The sequence below is a fragment of the Melozone crissalis genome, unplaced genomic scaffold, assembly GCF_028551555.1.
Source record: "Melozone crissalis strain CALT ecotype California unplaced genomic scaffold, PUWL_Pcris_2 ptg000002l_1, whole genome shotgun sequence".
Classification (NCBI taxonomy): Eukaryota; Metazoa; Chordata; class Aves; order Passeriformes; family Passerellidae; genus Melozone; species Melozone crissalis.
Window position 1 is genome coordinate 26,979,807 of NW_026535780.1, and position 25,028 is coordinate 27,004,834.

Genomic DNA, 25,028 nt, shown 5'->3' on the forward strand with positions numbered 1-25,028 from the left:
TTGTCCCCACCTGGCAGTCAAGACTGTGCATCCACTGCTGGAACCAGCAGCCTTTTCTGTACAGAGCAGAGACAGGCAAAACCTTAGGCTGTTGTGGGTTAGGGAGAGGGGCAGCCTGCCAGAAAAAATATTCTTCTTCCTGTGCCCAGAATATCACAGTGCCTCTTTCAATTAATTATGAGAAAGCAGAATCACCAGTGTTCCTCTGCCTATCCTGCTGTGTAATCCTGCCATAATCCCAGTTTTTACCAGTGCCACATGGGCAATGAAAAACAGCAGCAGACAGCTTTGTTTTTGAAATACTTTCTTCCATTTAACTGCAGCTTACCCTTCTCTGGCATTGCTGCCAAGTGAATGTTCCCTGAGATATTGATACATGCCATATTCATGTACTTCCTGATACAGTGGTAAATTTTCACTTACACTCCAGTCTTCCTGATTATGCATTTGTCTTCTCAGGAAATTTTACCACAGGTAAAATGTCTTCTCTCCAACAAGCTCATTTTTGTCTGTCTCCCTCCTGCCCCTTGTTACTGAGGGGCAATGTTGGCTCCCTACTTTTGGCACTATTTTGAAATAGTAGTAATTCAGGCAGTGGGATAGAACTTTCATATGTTCACATATAGATTGAATATATGTAATATGCATGTGTGAATGTATAGGTGATATTGGAGTAAATCCATCACTTCCTCATAATCATTCTATTAAATCTCCCTGTATTTTTTCTATTAAATCTTTACTTACAAACCAATGACAACAAAAATGCTTATTGAGGTATAAAACAAAGGCCTGTACTGAAGTTATATGCCTTGTTAAGAAGAGGTAGATTTAAGGTCACCAAGGTATCACAAAGGCATTGCCAAAAATTGCAGGAGAGTTCAGTATTTTTTAGGCCCTCACAAGACTGTCGTATTATGTGGCGCTTCTCTCATTTTCCTGTTGATTTGTCCAGACTCTCCTCTCAGCAAAGCTCTCCAGTTTCTGTTCATGTTGGATTGATGGGTCTAAGAGAACTAGATTCTTCTTCCTCATAAGTAGCTATAAGGATGCACTCCTACAATCCTAGACAATAATCTCACTTCTCTTTTCTCTTGCCTCATTGGTTCTAAGGATTTCAGACATGATTTTTGAGGCTAATAGTTACTGCATGTTAGCATGGAAAAATCATTAGATTGTTGTTCTCTTAATTAATCATTTTTTTCCACCTCTTAAATATGTAAATATATTTAATGTAATTTAATATATTAAACATTAAAGGGGCAAACAGTCACTTGTGGGACAGTTGCACAACTAGAGAACAGAAATGCATGTATAAGTAGGAAAAAAACGTGTAAGACAACAACCAAAAAATGCAAAACAGGCAGGAAAAGTGCCTGAAGAAACCCAAGTAATCCAGGGTTAAAACAGGACAAGTAAGACATTTGTTTGCAGAAGCAGAACAAGTCTCTGTTCCTGAAACAATACGAATTACATAAGGAAAAGATGAGATAATTTTCCCTCTGAGAAGGGAGATGAGTGTAAACTCGCCAGTGATGAGAGAGGAAAGATGGGAAAGAAAGGAATCAAAAGGATTTTAGTTTCCTTCATCAAAGACCTCCCAAACTGCACCACCCAAATGGAACCACCTTCGCCTTGGCTAAGAACATCAAAGATGAAAGGGATCCTCATACATGACATCAGTTCCACAGTGCTCTTATGTATTGCAATGTACTAATGTGCTGCACTCACAGGTAATGTAGAAAAAGATTGTTAAACAATAAAACAATAATTATGTGCACGTTCAGCAACAGCGACTGATAATGAGCAAGAGCTATCCATTCACAAACCGTGCTGTTAGTGAATATCAGTCTGGAAAAGGGGCAGAATCTTTTTGAACGCTCATCATAGTAGCTTTTAATTTCCTGCGTATTCTTATATATAAACCCACTTACAAGTCTTTTAAAACATTTGAGAGTTGTTCACCAGTATTAGACTTTTAAAAGAACTGTTTTGTCTTTACTTTTTTCAGAGTTAGATGAGTGTATGGCAACTGACATCTTGACCAACAGCAGGAAATGAATGAGAAAATTTCCAGAGCTCAAAGAGTATGAATGGTTTTCTGTAGGAAAGCTAGGAACTAGTGCTAAGATCATATCCCCTTCAGGGGACCTAGGACACGCAAGAGAAAATTCAAATTATGCTGTTTTTCACTCTGCTACTGATTAGCTATGTGGCTTGATTTAAGAGCTTTACTTTTTGTTAGTTGCAAAACAGGCCTATTTCATATGTAAAACACAATTTTGCTTGAAGATAGATATTTTTTAGTTAAAAAATAGATTTTGATCTGAGATATGCCTTCAGACCATCACATGTAGCAGCTCACCAGTTTCTGCAAGAATCTGCAGAAAATGCTTTACAAGTAGTAACAATGTTGTACCATAATAATTGATTAATCCAAGACCTGAAATACTGTCTTGTAAAACATGATGCTTGCACAATGATGCATATCTTTTCTGCAGAAAATTAAGGGATATTTCCTTATCCATTCCTCAGGAACTGTGAAATCTGGTGGGTTAGCTGGTTGAATCAGCATTGTTTTATCAGTCTGCTGAAGTTATGGAGACAGTTGCTAATGATTGTGATTAAACCAGTATCTGGTTTTATTCGGTGAGTTAAATAAGGTTACTGTCGATGAACGTCATTATAAGATCATAGAATAAAAAAAGTTTCCTGCTTATAAAATTCAATCAAATGTGTTCCCTTGACATCTTTTTTCCCCCCTCTCTTAGAATTCTTCTTTTTTACTGTTAGTCTACAATGTCTTCCTAAGGCTGTTTTTAGTGCTTGGGAAAGTATTACAGTACTTACTTTAGGACAAAGGAAAAACTTCCATCTTAGATCATTAGATCAGATTCAATTCAGAAATAATTTTTCCCAAGTATCATTTTAGGCCTCATCTGAGAATACTTTGTCATCACACTTCATAAGACCCAGAAAAAAAATCTCATTGAATAAATGTAGTGCTTGAATCAGCAGCTGAAGCTGGAAATCTTATCCTGGTGGAAGAATACAGTATCATACAAGGCACATAAAACTCTTTGCAGCTGTGAAAGAAGAGAAAAACCTGTGCACAGTTCTGTCTGTATGTTTGGAAGGCTGAAAAAATATGAAGATGGAATAGCAAATTATGAGAATTTCCATATAAAATTTTACGTAGGTTTAAACCTCTTTATTTTGCAATTGGTAGATGATCTTTGACAGAGTAAAAAAATGGTTTTCATCAAGTACACTTACCATATGGTAAACTGACCACTTCCAAACACTGCTTGAGACCTTGCTATCTTGAGATTTTTCTCAAGTCTGGTAATGAACTTATGGAAGAGAGCAGCTGGCAGACCACCTGATGCGGCACTTGTAGTGAGCTAGTTATTTATACTTTTTCCAGTGAAAATTATTTCATTAGCAACTTTTACTAAAAAAAAAAAGATAACTATTCTTTTTGAAATAAATTAAATGCTGTGTACCTGCTTCCTTTGTACCCAGATGCTTTACATTTATCTAATATTGTAAATTATTGCAGCTGATTACACTGAGATTGCTTGCAGTCAGTGTTCTTAACAGGTATTATGAATGCCATAATATTAACAGCTTGGGTAGCAATATCAGTTTGAATATCCAAGCTTCAGAACACATACAGGTTTGCTAGATACAAGAAGCACTAGTAGTATCAAAATTCAGCAAGATTGTTTGTGTGTCTAGTTAGGATGTCAGGATTGCTTCTCTCCATTGGCTGTGTAAGTTATTTGGTACATGTACTGGTTCATGTAATGCTCTGAATCACTTTTTTCTTGAATTTACTTTATTAATTGTGCATTTCACAAGTCTCCTCCCATCACCACTGTTAAATATAAAAAAAACATAATTTTCTCCTTCTTTTTAGAAACAGGCAGGTGAAGAACTGATGACTTGACTAGAAATATGTCAAGGTCAATGTACAGGTTGTAGTGGCTTGAATAGGCTTCCAGTCATCCCAAAGAGTTTAAATATCTAGAATTCTACTTGTTGTCTATATCAGATCTAGAAATCAAAGCCAGATATGTTGAGCCAACCATCTTCCTAACATAGCAGTTGCTAAGTGAAGTTTACTAAAACCAGTATGAAATATTACTCCATTAAAAGTTATATTTATTTCTTTATTTATTTACTCATGCTTTAATTGTAGACTGTGGTTTCTATATGAATAATCTGTATTTGTGACAGGGAAAGACTCTTTTAAAAGGCAAATGTACACTTATTATTTGAATGATCACACAGTGGAGCAGTGTCCTTTTTATTTTACCTTGTTTAAATGTGCAGATGAAGCCCTGTATCCTTGGCAGCCAACGAGAAAAGTGAATAGGACAGGCATCTAAGCAATAACACTTCTAAAAGACCCTTATGTGTAAAAATATGATAATAGCTAAGATTCATTACAACAGACTTGCTACTTGTGGCCTGGTTTTGCCGCTACATTTAATGATGGGATGACCTTATCAATTCTAATGACTCTACAGTGGCTAAGGGCTGTATTTTACCAGCATTTAATATAAGCTATTAATAGAGTACATCTTTCATCTGCTTTAAAAGTGGGCCATGAAGCAAAGGTGAATTCCTGGTAATAAGCAGAACCAACATATCAGGTAGATATGTGCAATATTTTTCATCTGCATGAGTTTGTTGGTTTTTTCCCATGATTTACTCCAGTTAAGATTACCTACTCCTACAGTTGCAGAATACTTGTGTTGTAGGTATTAAAGCTTAAGACTTGGCAATTCTAGACTTAGAATTATTTAAGAAGCTTTTTTCAGCCTAAAGGACTCTATGATTTTATATAGCCTACCAGTAACTGGCTGAGTACAAAACTAGATTTTGTTATAAACAAATTTCAATGTTAAATAAGGCTCACTGACCTATACAGAGGCTTAATTTGTCCTACCTTCTGTTTATGGATAGAGAGGAGACAAAAGTTTCCATGTAACCTGGCTTCCCTAACATTTCATACTGTTGCACTTTTATTTTTTTCAATCAGAATGGAAAAGCAATCCAATTTTCTTACTGGTAAGGGTTTTGAACAAATGTGGAACAGTCTGTGTTCTGTGCTTTCTAGCACATTCAGCTGGGCTTAGGTTCAGATGTGAATATCACATATCTGAACTTAGGTTCAGATGTTCTTATGTGATCCATTTCTTACTACTGAGAAGTACAAAAGTGAGTAGGTCTTAGATTCTATACTCCACATTTCATATTTTCTTCTTCATTTTTTTTGTATGTTATTTTAATACTCACTTTGTACATTTATTGTTTTGAGGTGTATACATATGTATGTCAGCTTTCTAAAGATGGGCACATAAACTTTCACACAGTGGTAGGTATGTATACCATTATTTACCTGTGCAAACAATGTGAGCTTGACGATGATTTCACAGAGTCACAGAACTGTCAGGGTTGGTCAGCTTCATGATCAACTCATCCAGCTGTCAACCTAAGCACTACCATAATCACCATATCACTTTATCACCTCAAACATATCCCTAGGGGCCACATTCACATGCCACTTGAACATTTGAACATTTCCAGAGACACATACTGCACCATGTCCCTGGGCAACTTATTACAATGCTTGACTGCTTTTTCAGCAAAAAGAAAAAAATCTAATATCAAATCTGGACATCTTTTTGTACACCTTAGGGCCATTTTCTCTCATCTTTTCACTCGAGACATGGCAGAATGATGCCCACCTCACTACAGCCTCTACTCATGTGTTCATAGAGAACAATGAGGTCTGAGTCTCCTCTTCTCCATTTCTCATAAAATTTGCTTCAGACACTTCACCAGCTTTGTTGCTTTTCTCTGGACATGCTCCAGCACTTCAATGTCTTTCTTGAAGTGAAGGTCTCAAAACAGAACAGAGAATTTGAGGTATGGCCTCACCAGTGCCGAGTACAGTGGGACAATCCGTTCCCTAGTCCCACTGGCTACATTATTCTTGAAGTCAGTAGTGTACTATAGGCCAGAGTTAGGTTATAAAACATACAAAAATAACAATTCAAAATTTATTTTGAAAGGAAAATCTTCACGTGATCTCATTCATGGCTTCCATATGCATCATCCATTACAGACACAGTAAATTCCCTGCATGAGCTTCACTTTCATATGATTATTACTTGTCTGTGTTACGGTAGTACTTGAAGGCTCAGATGCAATTGCAAGCCAAATTATTTCAGGTAAATGGAATCAAGTGCCCTGAAGATTAAAACTTTTGGTATGAAATGTTTCTGACACACTGATTAATAAAAGGTGCTCAGCCCACCCAGCACTTATTCTGATTCTTGGATAGATTTCATGCTGAGCTTCATGGCAGGGTGGTTTCACCATGGTCTGCATGGTACACCTGGAAAAGTAGACAGCAGGACAGGAATGTGTGTTACCATGCGTGTGAGTGGGACACCAAGCTCTCTGACAGAGCTTTTCATCTCAGTCTGATAAAGCTAAAGAGGAAAGTTAGTGTATTAAAAATCATCCAAGGAGTTACAGAGATTTTTGAAACAGAGGGATCAGCAAAACCAAACAAAACACATGGATTCATAACAGGTGTGAGAAGACAGGAACGGGAAACGTGACCCTGCCAGATGTGGCCTCTCAGCACTGTGGGCTGTTCGTGACCTTGTCACCATGGACACATTACAGACAACCCCAGCTGCTGCCATAGCTCACCACGCCCACCATGGGCATACTCCAGCACCTCCACCCTTGGGATGGTCCTGGGACTATTACCCATCCCTGGAAGGGCAGCCAGGGCACTCAGGTCTCCTAGAGCAGTGTGTGCAAGGAGGGATGCCCACATGCCCAGAAGAGGTAGGCCTGCAACCCTTGTGATGGACTCTTCAGAAATTCTCTTCTTGAAAACAGGGCTAAACAGAATTCAAGAACTTGGCATTAAGGTGTGAGGACGGATAATCTAAAGTAATAGAGCAATATAAAAGCATAAAAGTAATACTGAAGAAAATGTATAAGGAAAATGAAGGAAAGGGTAAAAGTAGAAGGACAACACCACCTGTGCACCTTGCAACCAGCCTTGGTTGTTGCAGTTTCAGTGTCTGTTTGCTGAAGTGGTGGTCAACAGGCTGGATCTGTGGTAAGAGAAGTCCACAAAAGACCAAGGTTTCATGCATTTTATTAGCTCAGGTTCAGGTGAAACAGCTAGGTACCCTGGGGCAGGTAGCTGCACACTGGTGTAATGCTGATGGATCACTTTGGGAGTCCTCCATGACACCTCCCAATATGCCACAGCTGCATCTCCTGTCAATGTCCTGTTATTTCTCCAGAGGGGAGCTTTCAAAGCTGAGCCATTTGTGTAAGGACTTTGGCGTGATAAAAAGCATTATCCTGCCTTGCAGGATCTGTCTCTTATCAGCCTCTTCCCTTATCTTGCACAACACCAGCTTGTAGCCTCAGGTGTGGGTCCTCAGCTAGCACTGTGACTGAGACATTAGCATTCCAGTCTCTCACACTTGTGGGCACATTCTTCTCCCTAACCTTGTCTACTTCTCCTTAGATCTGGGATAATTGGACCATAGCATCACCTTGACCTTATCTCAAGTTCCATCACAGACCAAATTCCAGTTAGTAGGCATATTTGGGGAGGAGTGGGCTTTAATGGTCCCAGATGAGCAGCTGCTTTTTTGCACTATTTGCCACAGTGGACAAAACTCCTCTACTGATCTGATGTTTAAGCCATTAATCATTTCAGTCTGTCGCAAAATAACCTCAGGGATCATCCAATCCAACCTTTATTGACAAAAGCAGATTTTAGACAAGGTAGCCCAGCACCTGTCCAGCTGGATCCTAAGAAGTGTCCACTGATGTGGAATTGATCACCTCTCTGAGGAGATGATTTGAATGGCCGATTGTCCTCGTTAAAAATTTACTTTGTGCTCAATAGAAGTCTTCCCAAGAGTAATTTTTACCGATCAACCCTCATCTCTTTCATGTGACTCTTTGTGACTCTGTTTGCTTTGTAGCAATCCCTTAAATACTGGAATCTGGTGGTATTTATTTATGTGTATAATATTTTGCAACTGTCTGATAATGTGGTACATCTCCTGCATTGTTGATATTTATTCTAAATTTATAATTCATTGATGGTTGGTTAATTATATGTTGATAATAAATCAGTGTATCACTTTGATCCTTGGATCTTTGTTGATTGGACTCCTTTCCCAGCCACAGTGTTCAAGCTATCTGGCTGAAGACTATCTTGCATGAATCATACTAGCTGTGGAAATATCCCAGCTGCATTGCAGATATTTCTAGTTGAAGGGACTCTAAATAAGTATTAAAACAAAAAAAAATTACACAAACAAAATATTTTCAATTTATTATTATCTACATTTATATGAAATATGGCATATAGAGACACAAGTGTGTAATTGTGCATTATAGAAAGTTTATTAGTGTTTACCTAAGATTACATTGGTAATTTGATTTGTTTTTTAGACAGAAGAAATATCCCCTAGTTAGAGTGTATAGACCTATTTGTCACATAAGCAGATGCACTTCCCTTCAGTGAGGTTGGTATTTTGAAGGTAGTTTAAGAATTATTTATGCACAAGTCCAATTCAGTCTAACAGAATGTTCCAACATATATAACTGTGCTAAAGGATAGTATATTATAAATACATGCAATGGGAAATTCAAGGCATATGGCCAAATTCATGCATCTTGTATTTCAGCCCTTGAAATCTACAGAGGATTCAGCCTAATGAAGACTGGCAGTGTCACATTGTCATGCTGCTCTTCCCCACTCTCTTATCATTGTTGTTTTTAACATTTCTCTGACATACTAACACTTGTTCACTTGCCAGAACGTTCTTTTGAACTCTAAGAGATCATGAAGCTGGCATCCTGAAGAGCTCAGTTTCACTCCAGCTTTTCAATGCTACAGAAGAGCCAATGATGTAATGGAGAGAGGGGCAGAGCAAAAACTGTCATATTTTCATTCCTCCATTGAAACTGCTTTATTTACAATACTCTACTAATGTAATTTAGCTTGGAACATGATCAAAATTAAACTGCATGTTTTGAATTAAAACTTAGGTTTTGGTCATGTTCCAAACAGAACTATGCTAACTGGGAGCAGCAATACTGCAGGGAATTTTAAACAATGCACTAGAATATAATGCCCTCTTCCTTTTCTGTGCTCTGAGCTGTGCTCCTTTCATGCCCTACAGCTTCCTAGATTCTCCCAACCTCAAGGTCACATTTGAATGAGAATGACATTTCAAAAGAGTTAATTAGTGGTAAAAACATTGTTAGTGAGACTATTGAGAAAATAAACAATGAACAATCTCTTTTTGATTGTTTGAAATATTGAATTCTAAAGGTGCAATCAATAATGAATTGATAAGAAAGTGTTACAGCTTCTGATGATGAAAAATTACGGGAAATTTACTGATACTTTTTGTCATCACATTGGCAAAAATAATTTGGAATAATGGTTTTAAATATACAGTTTTCTGAAGATTAGTAAAATTTTTATTTATTCATTGAAAGGATATTCCTGAATATAATTACATTCACATCACCTTAGAAAAGAAACTTATTTTTTTATCTCACTTTAGTATGAAGAAATGCCTCTCTTTTAAAAATTGTTACCATGCTGATATACTTCTGAATTTAACTGTTATACTTTACTTCTGAATTTAATGAAATTGCAAATGGATTTGCAGTAAATCTCCAGACTGGTGTCAAGATGTGAAAATACTCTAATATGCAGTCATTAGACTAAGCTCAATTTTTTATAGCATTTAAAAAATATGAAATGTTTCATACATGATGAAATCACAAATCTAGGTGGGTTTTAAAATGTACAGGGTATGATGTCATTTTACTTAGTAGTTTATAATACCTAAGTTATAGAAAACAAAACAGAACAAAACTCTTCACTAGTATTTCCTATTAGTAAATAAGACTTTGCATTTATGAGAGCTGCATCCTTTCCTATCTTTTCTCTTCCCCTTTTCTCCAGTATCTCATTGTACAAGTTCACGAAGAATTGGTCTGAATGTAAGGCCGTGGAAATGGACAAGAGATTTGTAATAGCCCACCTATCTTAAAATCCTCCAAAAGCTGACATTTTCTCAATATCAAGTGGTTTTTAGAGTTGCAAAGTTAACTTTATGAATTGCATTGGAAAGTTGATAAAGAGTGTTAGTGAAAAGTCAGATTTCTTTTGCAGTCATTCAATAGTATTATAATAGTGACAATTCAGGGGTAGTTTCTAAAACAAATTGTTATGGTCAAAAGGAAATGGTATAGCCATTACAATAAAAATAATCTAATTATTTAGTTTTGCACATAATCTGAAGCTCAGTCTCTTAACTTGATGTAATATGAAACATATGCGAAATACTTCCAAAGTTTAATGGAAAGAAAAAGAATAACTTACAAAAAGAAAAAAAAAAGCAAAACAAAACAATTAAAAGAAAAAAAAAAAAGAAGGTAAGATTTAGCTGTGTCTTTCCTCCAACCACTGAAAGTCATTTTAAGCAAAAAATGTATTAGGGATTGAATTGTCACATGAATTTTTTTTTTATCAGTAAGGACTTTTTTGTTCCAATAAATATGGTATAGATAATAAAAACAAGACAGTGACTTGAAAAATGTATATTGTAGTCAACTGTTCTAGTACATTTTTAACATGTAGTAGTTGAGTTTTTATTTCCCTTTCATACTTGTTTTGTGGTGAGACCAGCAGCTTTTTATACCTCCAGTAAAAAAGAAAAGCCAGCAAAATAAACCCTAAATTAAAGAGAACAATCCAACCGAAACCAAAACTCCCAAACCAATGCATTTTTTACTCTCTCTGCATACTCTGCAGAGAACAGACTGCAATCTGGTTGTAAAAGATGCAGCAGAACAGAGTGACTTCAACAGCTAAGAGGAATTGCTTTAAATGAGATTAATTATTTTGATTTTAAGAACTCTGTTGGACGCTAAAACAATAGACTCAGTAGCTCAATAGCAAAAATAATTAAAATGAGTGTCATCTACAGAGACCTTTTATTGAGAGATGAAGGTTATTTTCCTCTCTCTGCGTTCAGCTGCGCCAGTGGGGCGGAGGAGCTGGCGCTGGTGCCCACGGCGGTTGCCAGGCTGTGCATGGGGGACACAGCCACCACGAGCTCCAGCAGCTGCTGTGGCAGACCCTGCTGCCCATCACTTGGAAATATTACAGTGCTACCCAAGTAGATGGGCATTCCTATCCAGAACCAAGGCAGATACTGTGGCCTTTGCAAAAATCTGTCTTCTCAAATCAGTTGTATTTCCAAGAAGAATTGTATTTTCAACTCAGATGTCTGTCCCATCTGCACGTAACTGACTATGTTCAATTAGCAACTTTGACTTTGGCTGTCAGTCTTGAGTTTTTGTTCTTTAGGTAAGTGGATTATCTTGATGATTTCCATGTCTGGACTGAAATACATGGCTGTATATTGTTTTTGTTTTCACAGTTCGATTTTTCAGCACAAAAAAGGTGAGTTATTTCACTGTTGAATTATTGCAGTTTTTTCCAATCTCTCATTATGGATTGAAGTGAATAGTAGTGAATTATTACTAATTTGCCTCAATATGAGGGAGGTTCCTTTGTTTAAGTAGAAAATAAAAAAATAAGGGTAAGAAAGAAAGAATATGTATTTTAAAGCCCATGGTTAATCTCAGCTTTAGCTTCATTTTAGCTGTCCAAACATTAGAGTTTATTTCATTTATTTTTTATTTCAAGTTAAAAGAGAGAACCTCTAGGCACTTCCAAAAGATACATACATACATACATACAAACACACATACAAATATATATATATATATAAAAATATATATATATATGCCTGGAATGGAATTATTCATCCTCTGGAATTGTCTTTTTTCTCAATTGTCAATAAATGAATAATAAACTACAAGCTTAAACCAAATTTTGGACAGCCAGATGGTGAGATAAATTCTATGCTCTGAGTAAGAATATTAGTAGATATGCACTACTGCTATATGAATAGCAACTCTAGCTTTTTTGTCAAGACTGCTAGACTGCTTTATATTTCCTTTGTGTTAGCTTAAACAGTTTTTAATAAAATGGGTGAGAAACATAGATAAACTACTACTGGTTTTTTTTCCTTTTCATAGTACATGTAACACCTTCAGTTTTGAATAGAGGTTGTCAGGTATTATTCCTTCCTAAAATAAATTATTTAACCATCCCTTGACTTTGAAGCATGAAAATTTGACTCTAGGATGTGGGATGATAGTAAATATACAAGCATTGAAGGTGAAATCAGGGTAAGAAAAAGTTATCAACAAATGTGAATATAGGACTGCAAACTGTTCAGTGCAATAAAGACATTCCTACTTTGTATAATAAACCATAAGAAGTTGTCTTGTTTATGCAACTGGAAATTCAATGTTCCCTGAATGCAGAAAATATAACTCAGTGGCAAGGGATTCCCTTTTGTTGGCTTCTCTGAACATTTATTTTAAATAAATTGGATACCAGAAAAGACTATTGTGACTAAAAGCTTGATTAAAAAACGTATAAACAAGCAAATAAAACATAAGAATAAATTTAGTACTAAAACTTGTATGCTAAACTGGGGAGAGGTATGGGGTGACCTTGGCCCTAGACCAAATTGTGTGGGCTGACTTACAGTCCTCCTGTTTTTGTCTGGTTACCTTTTTAGAGAAATGTTTGAATTCAAAACATAGAAATTTTACTGGGGCCTTCTTTGTGACCCCCACACAAAATTTAAGTGGTTTAGATATATTTTCCTCTGTTCAAAGCAATTTTAACTCCATGTTAAATTTTTTATAGTGTGAAAGTATAGTGCCTGCAGTGTGCTCTGTGGAATGTCAGGAAAACAGGTGGAGCATTTGGATATATAAACTCTTCTGTGTGAGCTGGAGGGAGGCAAATCTGGCTCAGACTTGTGCTGTTTGCTCTTTGGGATTGATTCATGTTGAAAATCTCCCAAGAAATATTCATGTTTCATCACTGAGTGCAAGCTGGAATGGTCTAAAACAGAGCTAATAATTCTGCAGTATGAACAGTCAAAAGTGCAAGTTAATAACTGACTTTTTGTCTTCAACTAAGAATACTTAGTTCAGTTCTTCTAAAAGTTAGAAAAAACAAACAACCATTTTCCATTGAAATTTCAGAATTTTTTTTCCATTTAGTGCTTATTTACTCTAAAATGTCTGCTACACCACAAATACTTCTTGTGACACCACAGTCCAGGAAATGATCATCAGGCTTCAGTTAGTTCAGCTTCTGTTCCTCTAAGGAAACACACAAGGCATGGAGCCATTCATGGCATTTCCATCTTACTCAGTTCTCAGCCTGAATGTCAATTTCAGCAACTAATTCTGAGATTCTTATATGTAGTAGAACCTATATAATAGCACTACAAACCATTTCTCCAGCTTTTTTTACTCCCAAAATTCTATGTGCCAGCAGTTGGAAAGCAAAATCTAGTGAAGAATCAGCTACTCCTCCCCAAATGAATGTGGAAGGATTTGCTTCAAAATAGATACACATAAATTGAACCCATATGTGTACATGTAGTGTGTTTGGTATTTAGTGTCTCACTACAACCACTGTTTAAGCAACTGAACTGGCATCCTGGTGAAAAGAGTAAGTTGATTCTGGAGACTACTTTGGACCATCCAGATGAAGCACAATTAGATTGTCTCAATATGTGTGCAATAACAATCAATATCCAGGACATCATGGAGCTGGCAGGTAGGCCACACATCTGTGTCGAAGCCTACACTTCAGACCATAAATGATCCCAGCATGTCTCACACCCCCCTGGGTGTTTATGTTTAGATAACAGGGTCAAGCCTTATTTTAGATTAAGCTTCAGGTTTTGCTTTGTGCTGAATTATGTCAGCCTCCAGGTTCCATCATCTGCAGACTGTGGTTAGGGACCATACCAAGTCCACGAGCTACAGTGGGAGTTCTGATGTGTAGCATACAAGGCTGACTTCTTATCCAGCCATCAAAATTTAAGGGTCTTAATAAATGGCTCAGGGAATATTTGACACTGGAATCACTGAGTAATATTGAACTGACAAGATTGAAGTTGCAAATATCTTCTGATAAATTATTTGTCCTAATAAATCTGAATTAACAATAATATTAAATGTAATGCTGCTCTGCCAAACAGATGGGTTAAGACTGCTGGTTAAGACTGCTGGTTAAGACTGCTGACATAATACTATTCCAAGGCAAAAAGGTTTTTATCTACTTATGTATTCAATAAGGTATAAAAGTGTCAGAGTTTCCACCAGGTGATTAAGTTCTGGTAGATTATTCTAAGAAAAATATCTCCATGAAATTTCAAATATTGAATTCAATAAATTCATCACAATTACTTTAAACTGTTTATTTATCCATTAGGCAACTGGATTTCTCCCTCCATAAAAAGAGACTCAAACACCAGTCTGCAATCACACTTTTAAATGCTTCATTTTGGGAAAGAACAGTGGGATGACAATTCTGTAGGTTATGACTACAGTCAGACTAATACAATCAAAACATACTGCTTCAAAGATCAAAATATTCTTCCATACAGAAGACAAGTTGAGAACATATAAGTGGGACATTTGTCAAAGATAAATCATTCTGACTGTCTGTGACAGGGTTTATTTGATACAGATATCAATTATATGAGTTGCATATCACACCCACTAAAACATTAAAATAATATGTAGCAATCAGATTTCATTAACACCTACAAGATTTTGGATTAGTGTGCAGAGATCAGACTCCCAGCCATATGCTCTGGGCACAAGCTAGAGAGCTAGAATGAGCAGAGGATGGCCTTAAATTATTTTTCTGATCTTTTATAATTTTGAGTTGTTTGAAAGCAGTGAGTCAGACATCCAAAATTATATTATAATTCACCAAGAAAGTCTTGGTAATGAAATTAAATGGGAGAAAATATAGTTTTATTTTTTTAATCAGAGGTGCTAGTGTTCACATAGAATCAAGTTTTAGCAACATTTTATATTTTATATTTTATTTATGTTTAAACCATATTTTCCCTAGAAATATTACTTTAAAAAGGAAATGAGGAGGACCCAGGTAACTACAGGTCTTAGTGCCTGGCAAGATCATGGAGTAGCCCCTCCTGGAAACTGTGCTAAGGAAATGGTTCAAAGTGGTTCAAAATGGTTCAAAGTTGCTTGGTGACAGTCAGCATGGCTTCACCAGGGGCAAATAAGGTCTGACAGGTTTGGGGTTACTGCAGTGGTAGACGAGGAAAGGGCAATTGACATCATCTACTTGGACTTGTGCAAAGCATTTGACATTGCCCCACATGACATGCTTGTCTCTAAACTGGAAAGGCACGGATCTGATGGATGGACCAATCGGTGGATAAAAAATTGTCTGGAGGTTTGGACTCAACAGATCAATGGCCAAGTGGAGACCAGAGATGAGGGGTGTTCCTTAGGGGTCAGTTTTGGGACCAGCATTTTTTAACATCTTTGTTGGTGACATGGACAGTGTCCATAAGTGCACCCTCAGCAAGCTCTCCAATGACACTGAGCTCTGCCAGGCACTGGAGGGAAGGGGGTCCAGAGGGACCTGTACACAGGCCTGAGAGGTTGGCATGTGTGAACCTCATACAGCTCAACAAGGCCAGCTGCATGGTCCTGCACATGGGCCAGGGACAAGCGCCCTCTGGGCAGAGAATGGATCAAGACTAGCCCTGGGGAGAAAGACTTGAGGGTATTTGTGGATGAAAACTCAGCATGGCCTGGCAATGTGTTCTTGAAAGCCAGAAAGCCAATCACATCTTGAGCTGTATCAGAAGCATGGCCAACAGGTCCAGGGACATTGTTCCCTCTATCTTGCTCTTGTAAGACCTCACCTGGAGTGTGTCCAGCTTGGGGACCCTGTGGTGGGTTGACACTGGCTAGATGCCAGGCACTCACCAGAGCCACTCTATAACTCTGCTTTGCAACTGGACAGGAGAGAGAAAATACAACAAAAGGTTCACAAGTTGAGATAAGGACAGAGAGATATCACTCACCAAACAGCACTACTGCCAAAACAGTACTGACTCAGGGATCTGAACTATTACAAACGAAGTCAGAGCAGGATAATGAGAAGTAAATCCAAATCTTAAAACCAATTTTTCCTCCCATATCTCCCTCCTTTCCATTTTTACCTTCTCCTGCCCAGTACTGCAGGGAAATGGGGAATGTGGGCTATGTTCACTTTATCACATGTTGCTGTTGGTCCTCAGGGAGAGGAGTCCTTCCCCTGCTCCAGTGTGGAGCCTCTCCCATGGAAGAAAATTCACTAACTTATTCAGCATGAGTCCATCCCACAGGCAACAGTTCTCTACAAACTGCTGCAATATGTGTCACTCTTCCACAGGGAACAGTCCTTCAGGCACAGCCTGCTCCAATATGAGTCCCTCCACAAGTTCTACCAGGAAACCTTCTCCAACATGGGTTCCCCTCTCCATGGGTCTGCAGGTCCCTGGCAGGAGCTGCTCCATCATGGATTTCCCATGGGTTCACAGGGAATTCACGTGGCATTTACCTGGTCCAGTGTGGGCATCCTCCATGGGCTGTGTGTGGACCTCTGCATGCTCATGGTCCTGCACGGGCTGCAGGGACACAGCTGCTTCACCATGATCTGCACCATGGGCTGCAGGGAAATCTCTGCTCTGGCACCTGGAGCTCCTCCTCCCCCTCCTGCTCTACTGGCCTTGGTGTTTGCAGAGTTTTTCCTCTCACATATTTTCACTCTGCTCTTCCCTGGCCACAATTACACCTGCCCCAATATATATATATGTATTTTTTTTTCCTTCTTAAATAAGTTATCACAGAGTCATTACTATGATTCCTGATGGGCCCTGATGGGACCCACCCTTGGCCAGTGGTGGGTCCATCCTGGAGCCAGCTGGCATTGGCTTTGTCGGACATGGGAAAGCTTCTGGCAGCTTCTCACAGAAGCCACCCCTGTAGCCCACCTGCTCCCATAACAGGCTCCTAGCACAAGAAACAGGCTGAGAGAACTGGGAATGTTCCACCTGGAGAAGACAAAGTTCAGGGAGAACTCTTTATTGTCTTTCAATTCCTAAGCAGGAATGACAAGGAAGATGGGGACAGACTTCTTACAAAGATGTGCAGTGGAAGTACAAGAGACACTAGCTTTAAACCAAAGAGAATAGCTTTAGTCTAGATGTTAGGAAAAAATTCTTTACTGTGAGGTTGGTGAGCCACTGGAACAGGTTGCCCAGAAAGGTTGGGGATTCCTCGTCCCTGGAGGTGTTCAAGACCACACTGGATTGGGCTCTGAGTAACTTGGTCTAGTGTAAGGTGTCCCTGCCCATGACAAGGGAGTTGGAATTAGAAGATCTTTAAGGTCCCCTTAAACCCAAGCCATTCTGTGATTTTATGATTACTTAAACACACAAATAACTCAGCAATTAGGACACAAGACAGAAATGTGGCACAGGCCATTTTGTATTCTGCTGTTCAAGCATTGTGAGTATGGGATGATTAGTTCTTGTCATCTCTGGCTTAATTTACCAAGTTATGTAAAGAATTAAATATTAAGAAAGGAACAGAAAACTCACCCCTGAATTCCCTAAGCTGAATAATTACATGCATGAAAGGTTGAAAAAAATTTTTTTTTCTTGGAAAGTAGAACAGAGAACTGTGAAAAAACTTGTGATATACATAAGTGGTAGAGGGAACTTTTTTTTTTTTTTCAGAATACAAACTCTTTTTGATATATACAAATGATGTTACAGGTGAAAGTCTGAGTCAATCAAAAGGGACTTCAGAGCCCTGAGAACAGTACTAAAAAATGTGGGGGCATAGGTAATGTTGCCTTCAATCCTCACAGAAATGGGGGGAATGCCTTGGTAGAAGCAGGTGAGACTATTATATCGTTATCTGGCAAGGACTGGTGTCTGTGCCAAAACTTTGGATTTCTAAACCACAGAAGAGCCTTCAAGAGATAAAATATATTGGGGCCTGATGGGATCCCTCTGACCTGATGAGGAAAATGAGTCTGTGGGATCTAGGTGGATTGGAGTATTGGGCAATGATTAATGGGATGAAATTTAAAAAGTCAAAATGCTGGGTCCTGCACCTAGAACAGAGTAATGCCCAGCACAAGAATAAATTGGGAGGAGAGTGTCTGGAGGGCAGCCCTACAGAAAGGGATATGGGAGTGTAGTCTGACAGCAGGCAAATCCCATCCTGGCATGCCCCAAACTCAGCATCCCCAGTCAGCCAGAAGAGGAGATCATCCTGCTCTATTCAGTGTTCGTGCAGCCTCACCTTGAGTGCTTGGTGCTGTTTAAGAAGGATGTGGGGATCCTTAAGCATGTCCAGAGGAGGTCAGCAAAGCAGGTGACAAGGCTGGAAGGAATGTCCCATGCAGAGCAGCTGAGGACTGTGGATTTATCTAGTTATGAGAAAAGAAGTCTGGGGGATGACCTTATTGCTTCCTGAGGAGGGGATGTGGAGAGAGAGGTGCTGCTCTTTTCTCTCTGTTATCCAGAGAAGTGTGGAAATGGTTCAAAACTTCACCAGGGGAGACTTGATCTGGACATTAGGAAGCATTTTTTTACTGAGATTGATTGAAGTGGTCAAACACTGGAACAGGCTTCCTAGAGAGTTGAACAATGTCCCAAGCCTGTCAGTCTTTAAAAGGCATTTGGAGTATGCCTTTGATAACATGCTTTAACTTTAGTGAACCCTGAATTGGTCAGGCAGTTGGACTAAATCATCATTGTAGGTTTCTTCCAAGTGAATATTCTATTCTATTCTATTCTATTCTATTCTATTCTATTCTATTCTATTCTATTCTATTCTATTCATTATGTCCTTCTATGAAATAACTCAGTAACAGAATTAAAGAAAAATGGAACCTATTTGGATACAATTCTTAATAAAACTGTGAAGCTCCTTGCCAAAAGATCTTTTTGACACCAGCAATATAAATTGATTCAAAGTAGTTTTAATCTTATTCAATTAAGGGGATGCATTGATCACTACAAATTGTGGTTGGCTGAGTGCAATTTTCAGGTCACAAAACTTGGCTAGTGAACAGAGGGTATACCAAGGGAAGTCTTAAACTTCACTAGGTCTTGCTTTTATGCTTGTCAAAAAGAAAAGGGTATGACATTAGGTAATAGAAATAATACTGAGCTAAACAGAGCTTTGGTTTGATTTGTTTTGAACTTCAAATTCTTTTTCACTAAAATATAGGATTTTATGTTTCCAGTCTATTTCCTGAATTTGAGTCCATGATGTAGATTACTGGAGCAGTCCTGAAATTATTCATCCTAAAAATGACTGATATGTAGATATGTGATGCACATGGCCTTCATATATGGAACTATATAATGTACAGTCCTTTATAATTTCGTTTCCCCTTCCAATTGTCCTTACCTTTCCCTTCCTTGGATATCTTTAATATTTGTCAAAGAGCAAGAGCAAGCAAGATGGATTATTTCAAGTTTCCTCCTCAGTGTAACAAAAGATTTTCTCAAAAATGCTGCTGCCCAAGTGCTGCTGGGAGACAAGGATTTTAATGAGCCATTAGAACATGCAGGATTAATAAGATATTTATCAAATGTGGATCACCTGCAGACAACGATTATTACATTGGGAAAGACTGCCAAGAATAATAAAAACTAAACAAAATGGAGATTAAGATTATGGTGAATTATCTTGAAAATTACGAAAGAGTAGAGGTACTTAGTTCCTGGCTGTATCTTAAAATAAGGACTTGTTTCCTGGCCAACTCCAACACTGAAGTTAATTTGATTGATAAAAAAAAGTAGAAACAACAATGTGATCATCAGGCCTTGAATCTGATGCCCCAATTTGATTATATCAAAAGACCATATTAATAACTCAACTAGTGCATTTAATGTCTTTAATGACCCTGATTCTAGAGTGGGTTGAGAAATAGGATCTTCCACTGACCATGGTATTTGCCGTGATTCTGGAACATCAGTCAGAACTGCGATGCCTACCAGTAATTGAAAAGAAAATTGCATTTTTAGAAATAATTAACAGTTTATGGAATGTAACCAGACCCTGAAAGTTATTATTATCATTGTATCAAAATTATAAATAATAATAATTATATTGCTCAGTCCTTGATGTGTTGAAAATCTGGAGAGAAATACAAGGATCTTAATTTTTCAAGCAAAGGTCAATTCTCTTCTAATAAAACATTCCCTGCTACTGGAAAATTGTAATAGTTGACATCAGTAACACTGACATCAGTATGAATTTACACAAGGATCCCAGGGTTCAGGTCCTAGTCAGAGTTCAGTGACTTCTTGAAGTGACTAACACAGATTAAGGACCTTTCACTTTAGAATTTTACACTTTAAAAGAGATTGCCTCTGTTTTTAAAGTGATAGTTTCATTTTTATTGTAAAATTATTTTTAAAGACATGAAGAAGTCTTAAAAGTCATGGCAGTTGAAGTGGAAGTGACTTATCCCTCAAGAGAAAGATAGGAACTACTTCCCCATCCCTTGCTATCTTTGTTGAATACAAAGTACTGACCTATATATTAAGTGCTTCTGCACACCATATGACATAGTTTTGTTGTCACTCAACTTTCCTTATGTCCAAATTATTATAATTTTCAATTATGCAAGAATATACCTTTATCCATTCTGTACTGTGTGGCACAATACAGAATGGATAAATAAGCTGTCTCCAAATCAATAATGTTGTTTTCAGACAGAAACTGTCTAAGCATGTTAGCCAGTCAATGATTCAATATGGGTTTTTGTCGGGTTTTTTTTTCCCAAAAATTCAGAATAAGTGAATAAATATAAGGGTTTATTAACTTTTATATTATGTGGTCAATTAGGTTGTATAAAGTCAATATTATCTATTATATATCAATAATTCAAGTACTACTAAAGAAGTGAGACAATGAGGTTTGAATATGTGGCCTAAAAAGCAAAATAGCACTACATTTTGAAATTTAATATTTTATTTTTTTTGTCCAAAAGACTTGGGAAAAAATCTGCCTTTTTTACTGGATTCTAAATGCAGCTGAAAGAGTTAAATTCATATGAAACAGGCAGCCAATGTCTGCAAGATTTGCAAATCTAGTTCTGCATAAACAACAGATTTAGATATGCAAGATCAAATTTCAATAGACCTTGTATTTTGGGGGTGTCACCCAACACAAATCACTCATGCAAGCTTTTCTGATGACAAAGTATTAAATGCTTGGTTTTAAATTCACGTGATTGGATGTATATGCTGCAATCAGACATTTCCTGTTCATGAAAATACATATAATTAAAGAGAGCAAAAATGTATGTCAGCTGCCAGATGTGCTATTTGCTTACACAGTGCATCCCATAGACAGGGTGAGAGTTTGTCTTTTTACAAACTCTCATTTTTAAGAGTTTTGAAAGCAGTTGTCTCCATAACGATCATCATCTCGGAGCTGCAGGAATGCACATTCTCCATCCCCTAGTGGCTTAGCTTATTATACTTCAAGTGCTAGGCAAAATCATCTTTGCCACTACTTTGCAAGGCAGTTGCATAAGAGATTGTGAAGAATTGCAGATGGCACAGTCTCTTCACCATGGAGAAAGGCAGTGCAGACAAACAGCCACAAGGGAAGGGTGCAGCAGCAGCAGGCACAGAGTGTTTGCCTGTGTGTCAGAAAAGAAGCGAACTCATTTTACTAGAAAGGGAGATCAGATTGTGAGATATAACTGAGACCTTTTAGAATGAGATCACTCACTGGTCTGAAATGGGAAGACTTCATGTCCTCCTGATTTCATTTGGACAGTGAACATACCTCACAAGCCTTCAGTTTGGGAATCCAGGCTGCTTCATCCTCCTAAATTTCAACCCTTTTGCAAACTCGGTGGTATTTTCATCACATCTGTCTTACCTTCCCAACTTCTTGCTTATAGTTTTTGTATTAATTTTAGTAAATTCATCATCTCTTGAAGGTTACATTTGTCTCTATGAATTTTCTCTTAATCTTTAGGAAAGGTTTTATAGTGAGATAAAGAAAAAGATTACCCTCAGTTATTAATTTGCAGCCTAAAAGAAGTTCATATTGGCTTCCAAATTCTTGTAGTCTTCTTTGTTCATTAGGCTGAGTGTGAAAACATCACTTTCAGCAGTTAACACAGTCACAGTTATCACATTCACCTTCAGTCACACGCTGCCACCCCCTCCCTACGTGGTAGCCCAGAGGTGACAAACACAGCTAAAAAGGAAACACTTCACAATGCTTAGAGACATTTGAACCTCCTCAAAACATGAAACAATTTCCATAAAAGGACATTTGAAGTTTGGATACTCAGTTAAATATGCACATCAGTGTCCTGACTAAGCAAAAGAAGAATTAAGATTATTTTAATTAAAAAAAACAGTGCTCTAGTTCATAAATCCAAAATCTAAGAAACAGGATGCATTCCAGGCTGATGCAGATCAAATATAACAAAACAAAATCTCATATTCTAGACAAAAAAAATCCCAAAAATATTCACCTTTCTTGAAAAAAAATCTCTAGAAGTGATTTCTCTGTAAAATTATGTGTGCTCAAAAATATGGGCTAAAGGACATTTATGTACAATATCTAAAAACAATCTGAACAAAGCACACCTTCTTTACACAAGAATTTGTTAAAGACATATAGCTTTGGTGATGGAGAAATAACCCGGTGATGATCTGTGTTAATTTAATTTGAGAACATCATCTGAGAGACATTTGAAAACACTGGAACTGCTAAAGAAATGCACTTTTCCTCCATTAGCTATTAAAAAAAAAAAAAAAAAAAGTTATTATTATGACTAAAGTAGGTTGTGGACTTGCAGTTGTCCAGGGGTAAAGCTGTTGTCATAAGTGATTCGATTGGTTTACCTGCAGTGTTTATCTGCAATGTTGGACTTCAGTGCTACAGTGAAACAATGCCATCAATTGTTAAATTAACATGATTTTGCACATAGTTGATAAATTAAATTGTATAAATTGATTTCTGTCCTAATGCAAGAAAAGAATTGAAACTCTACAAACAACAGGTGAGATTTCCAGAACCTGCCTTTAAGCACAGATCTATGGATTTAAAAGGCTGATAAAAAAGATGAGTGGGATCAGGTCACCTAATGATTTTCTGAGACAGGAGAACAAAAATGTGCTTGGTTGCCATATTTTCCTTCCCCAAAATAGGAGTTCTTTCACCTACATTTCACAAAATAACATATTGAACCAAATCAAACTCTTTGGTTTGGAATATATATATATATATATAAACAATGAAGTATCTCTTGGAGAAAATATATAGTGTGGGATCCATTAAGGACAGATTGCTGCAGCTCCATGTTCCCATGTCCAAGCAAGATGAAAGCGCATGTATATGCACTTTTGGTTTAGTAAAAGTAAAATTATTTTTTTGCTTGTTAATTGATGTTATGAGGTGAAAATATAACTGGCCTACCACACCAAAATGCAAGGTCTGTCAGCTCCATTCCTTCTCTCACTAGTTAGGAAAAATGTCCTTTTGTGGTACAAAATTTTTTTAATAACTCTGAAGTGGAAGGTTATGCTCATAGTACCTTCCAATGCCAGAAAAGCATTTAATCATAAGCAGGACCCCATTTATTTTCAGAAACATTAACATTAATCTAACTTCACCATAACATTTAGTGTACCACTAAATCATGCACATATTTAATATCAGGCATGCTCAAATGGTAAACTTGATGGTATAGAAAAGAGCAGCTAGCACAAAGCTTAAACTTTGTAGTTTTAATTATCTTTTACAGGCAGTGCAGATTTGGGAAGTGGGGTACATAGCATTAAGCAGTTGTGACTGAATTAGCCTTCCACACAGAGTTTATTTTAATGTGAATTATTCTGATAAAGACATTGCTTGGCAAATTTCTGGAGGAAGACTTTTGCTACCAATGAGGCACCAATGGCATGAAAATATTTTTAAATGGAGGAAACATCAGGACATTTATCAGTCACATGAAAATTTTTGAAATTTTTCAAATATTTAAATTTCTTGGTATGCTAGCATAAGGGATTAATGGATGAAAGAATTTACAGTCATTACTTTAAAACCCAGTCACTCTTCACAAAAATATGATAAGATAAAATATTCATCTATATGAAATAACACATGAAAGTATTTATATATATCTACTTTTTTCTGGTCTCTCCATGTGCATAAAAACAGATATGACATCGTGCATTAAGTTATAATTGCTTTTAACTGTTACATTTTGGTGATTACTTATCTTTATTTCAGTTTAATGAGTAAGTTTAAAAAGTTCAAGACAAATCAATATTTGATCTTATACTGGAGAAAATTATTTGTAATATCTGGAAGAAATTTCATAAGAAATATGAAGGAGAGAAGCATTATACAGATTATTTTTTGGTTTTATGGCAAGAACATATTCATCCTGTTAAAGCCTTGCAGTAAATTGTAGTTTTCAGAAATGTCTTCTCCATGATCTTGCCAGGCACAGAGGTAGGACTGAGCAGTCAGCAGTTCCTCAGGTCTTCCTTATTTCCCTTTTAAAATGATCTTTTATGCTCTCCTCACTGCCCTAAGGATCTTGAACTCCACCATTTCAAGGTCACTGCAGCTAAAGCTGCCTTGGGCTTCACATTCCCACCAGCACCTCCTTGTAGATGAGAACAAGGTCCAACATAACTTCACTTCTAAAAGTTCTCTCTCATTTGGAGAATCAAGTTTTCACAATACATTCTGGGAATTCCTGCTGTGCTGTCCCTCCAAGAGACATCAGGGTGTCCCATGAGGACCAGGGCTTGTGGACATGAGGCCACTCCTATCTGTCTTTAGAGGGTCTCATCTGTTTGGGGTGCCTGTAGCAGACCCTCACATAATGTCAACCATCCCTGTCCTTCCATTAAAGCTGAGCCATAAGCCTTTGGTTGGCTCCTTACACATTCCCACCT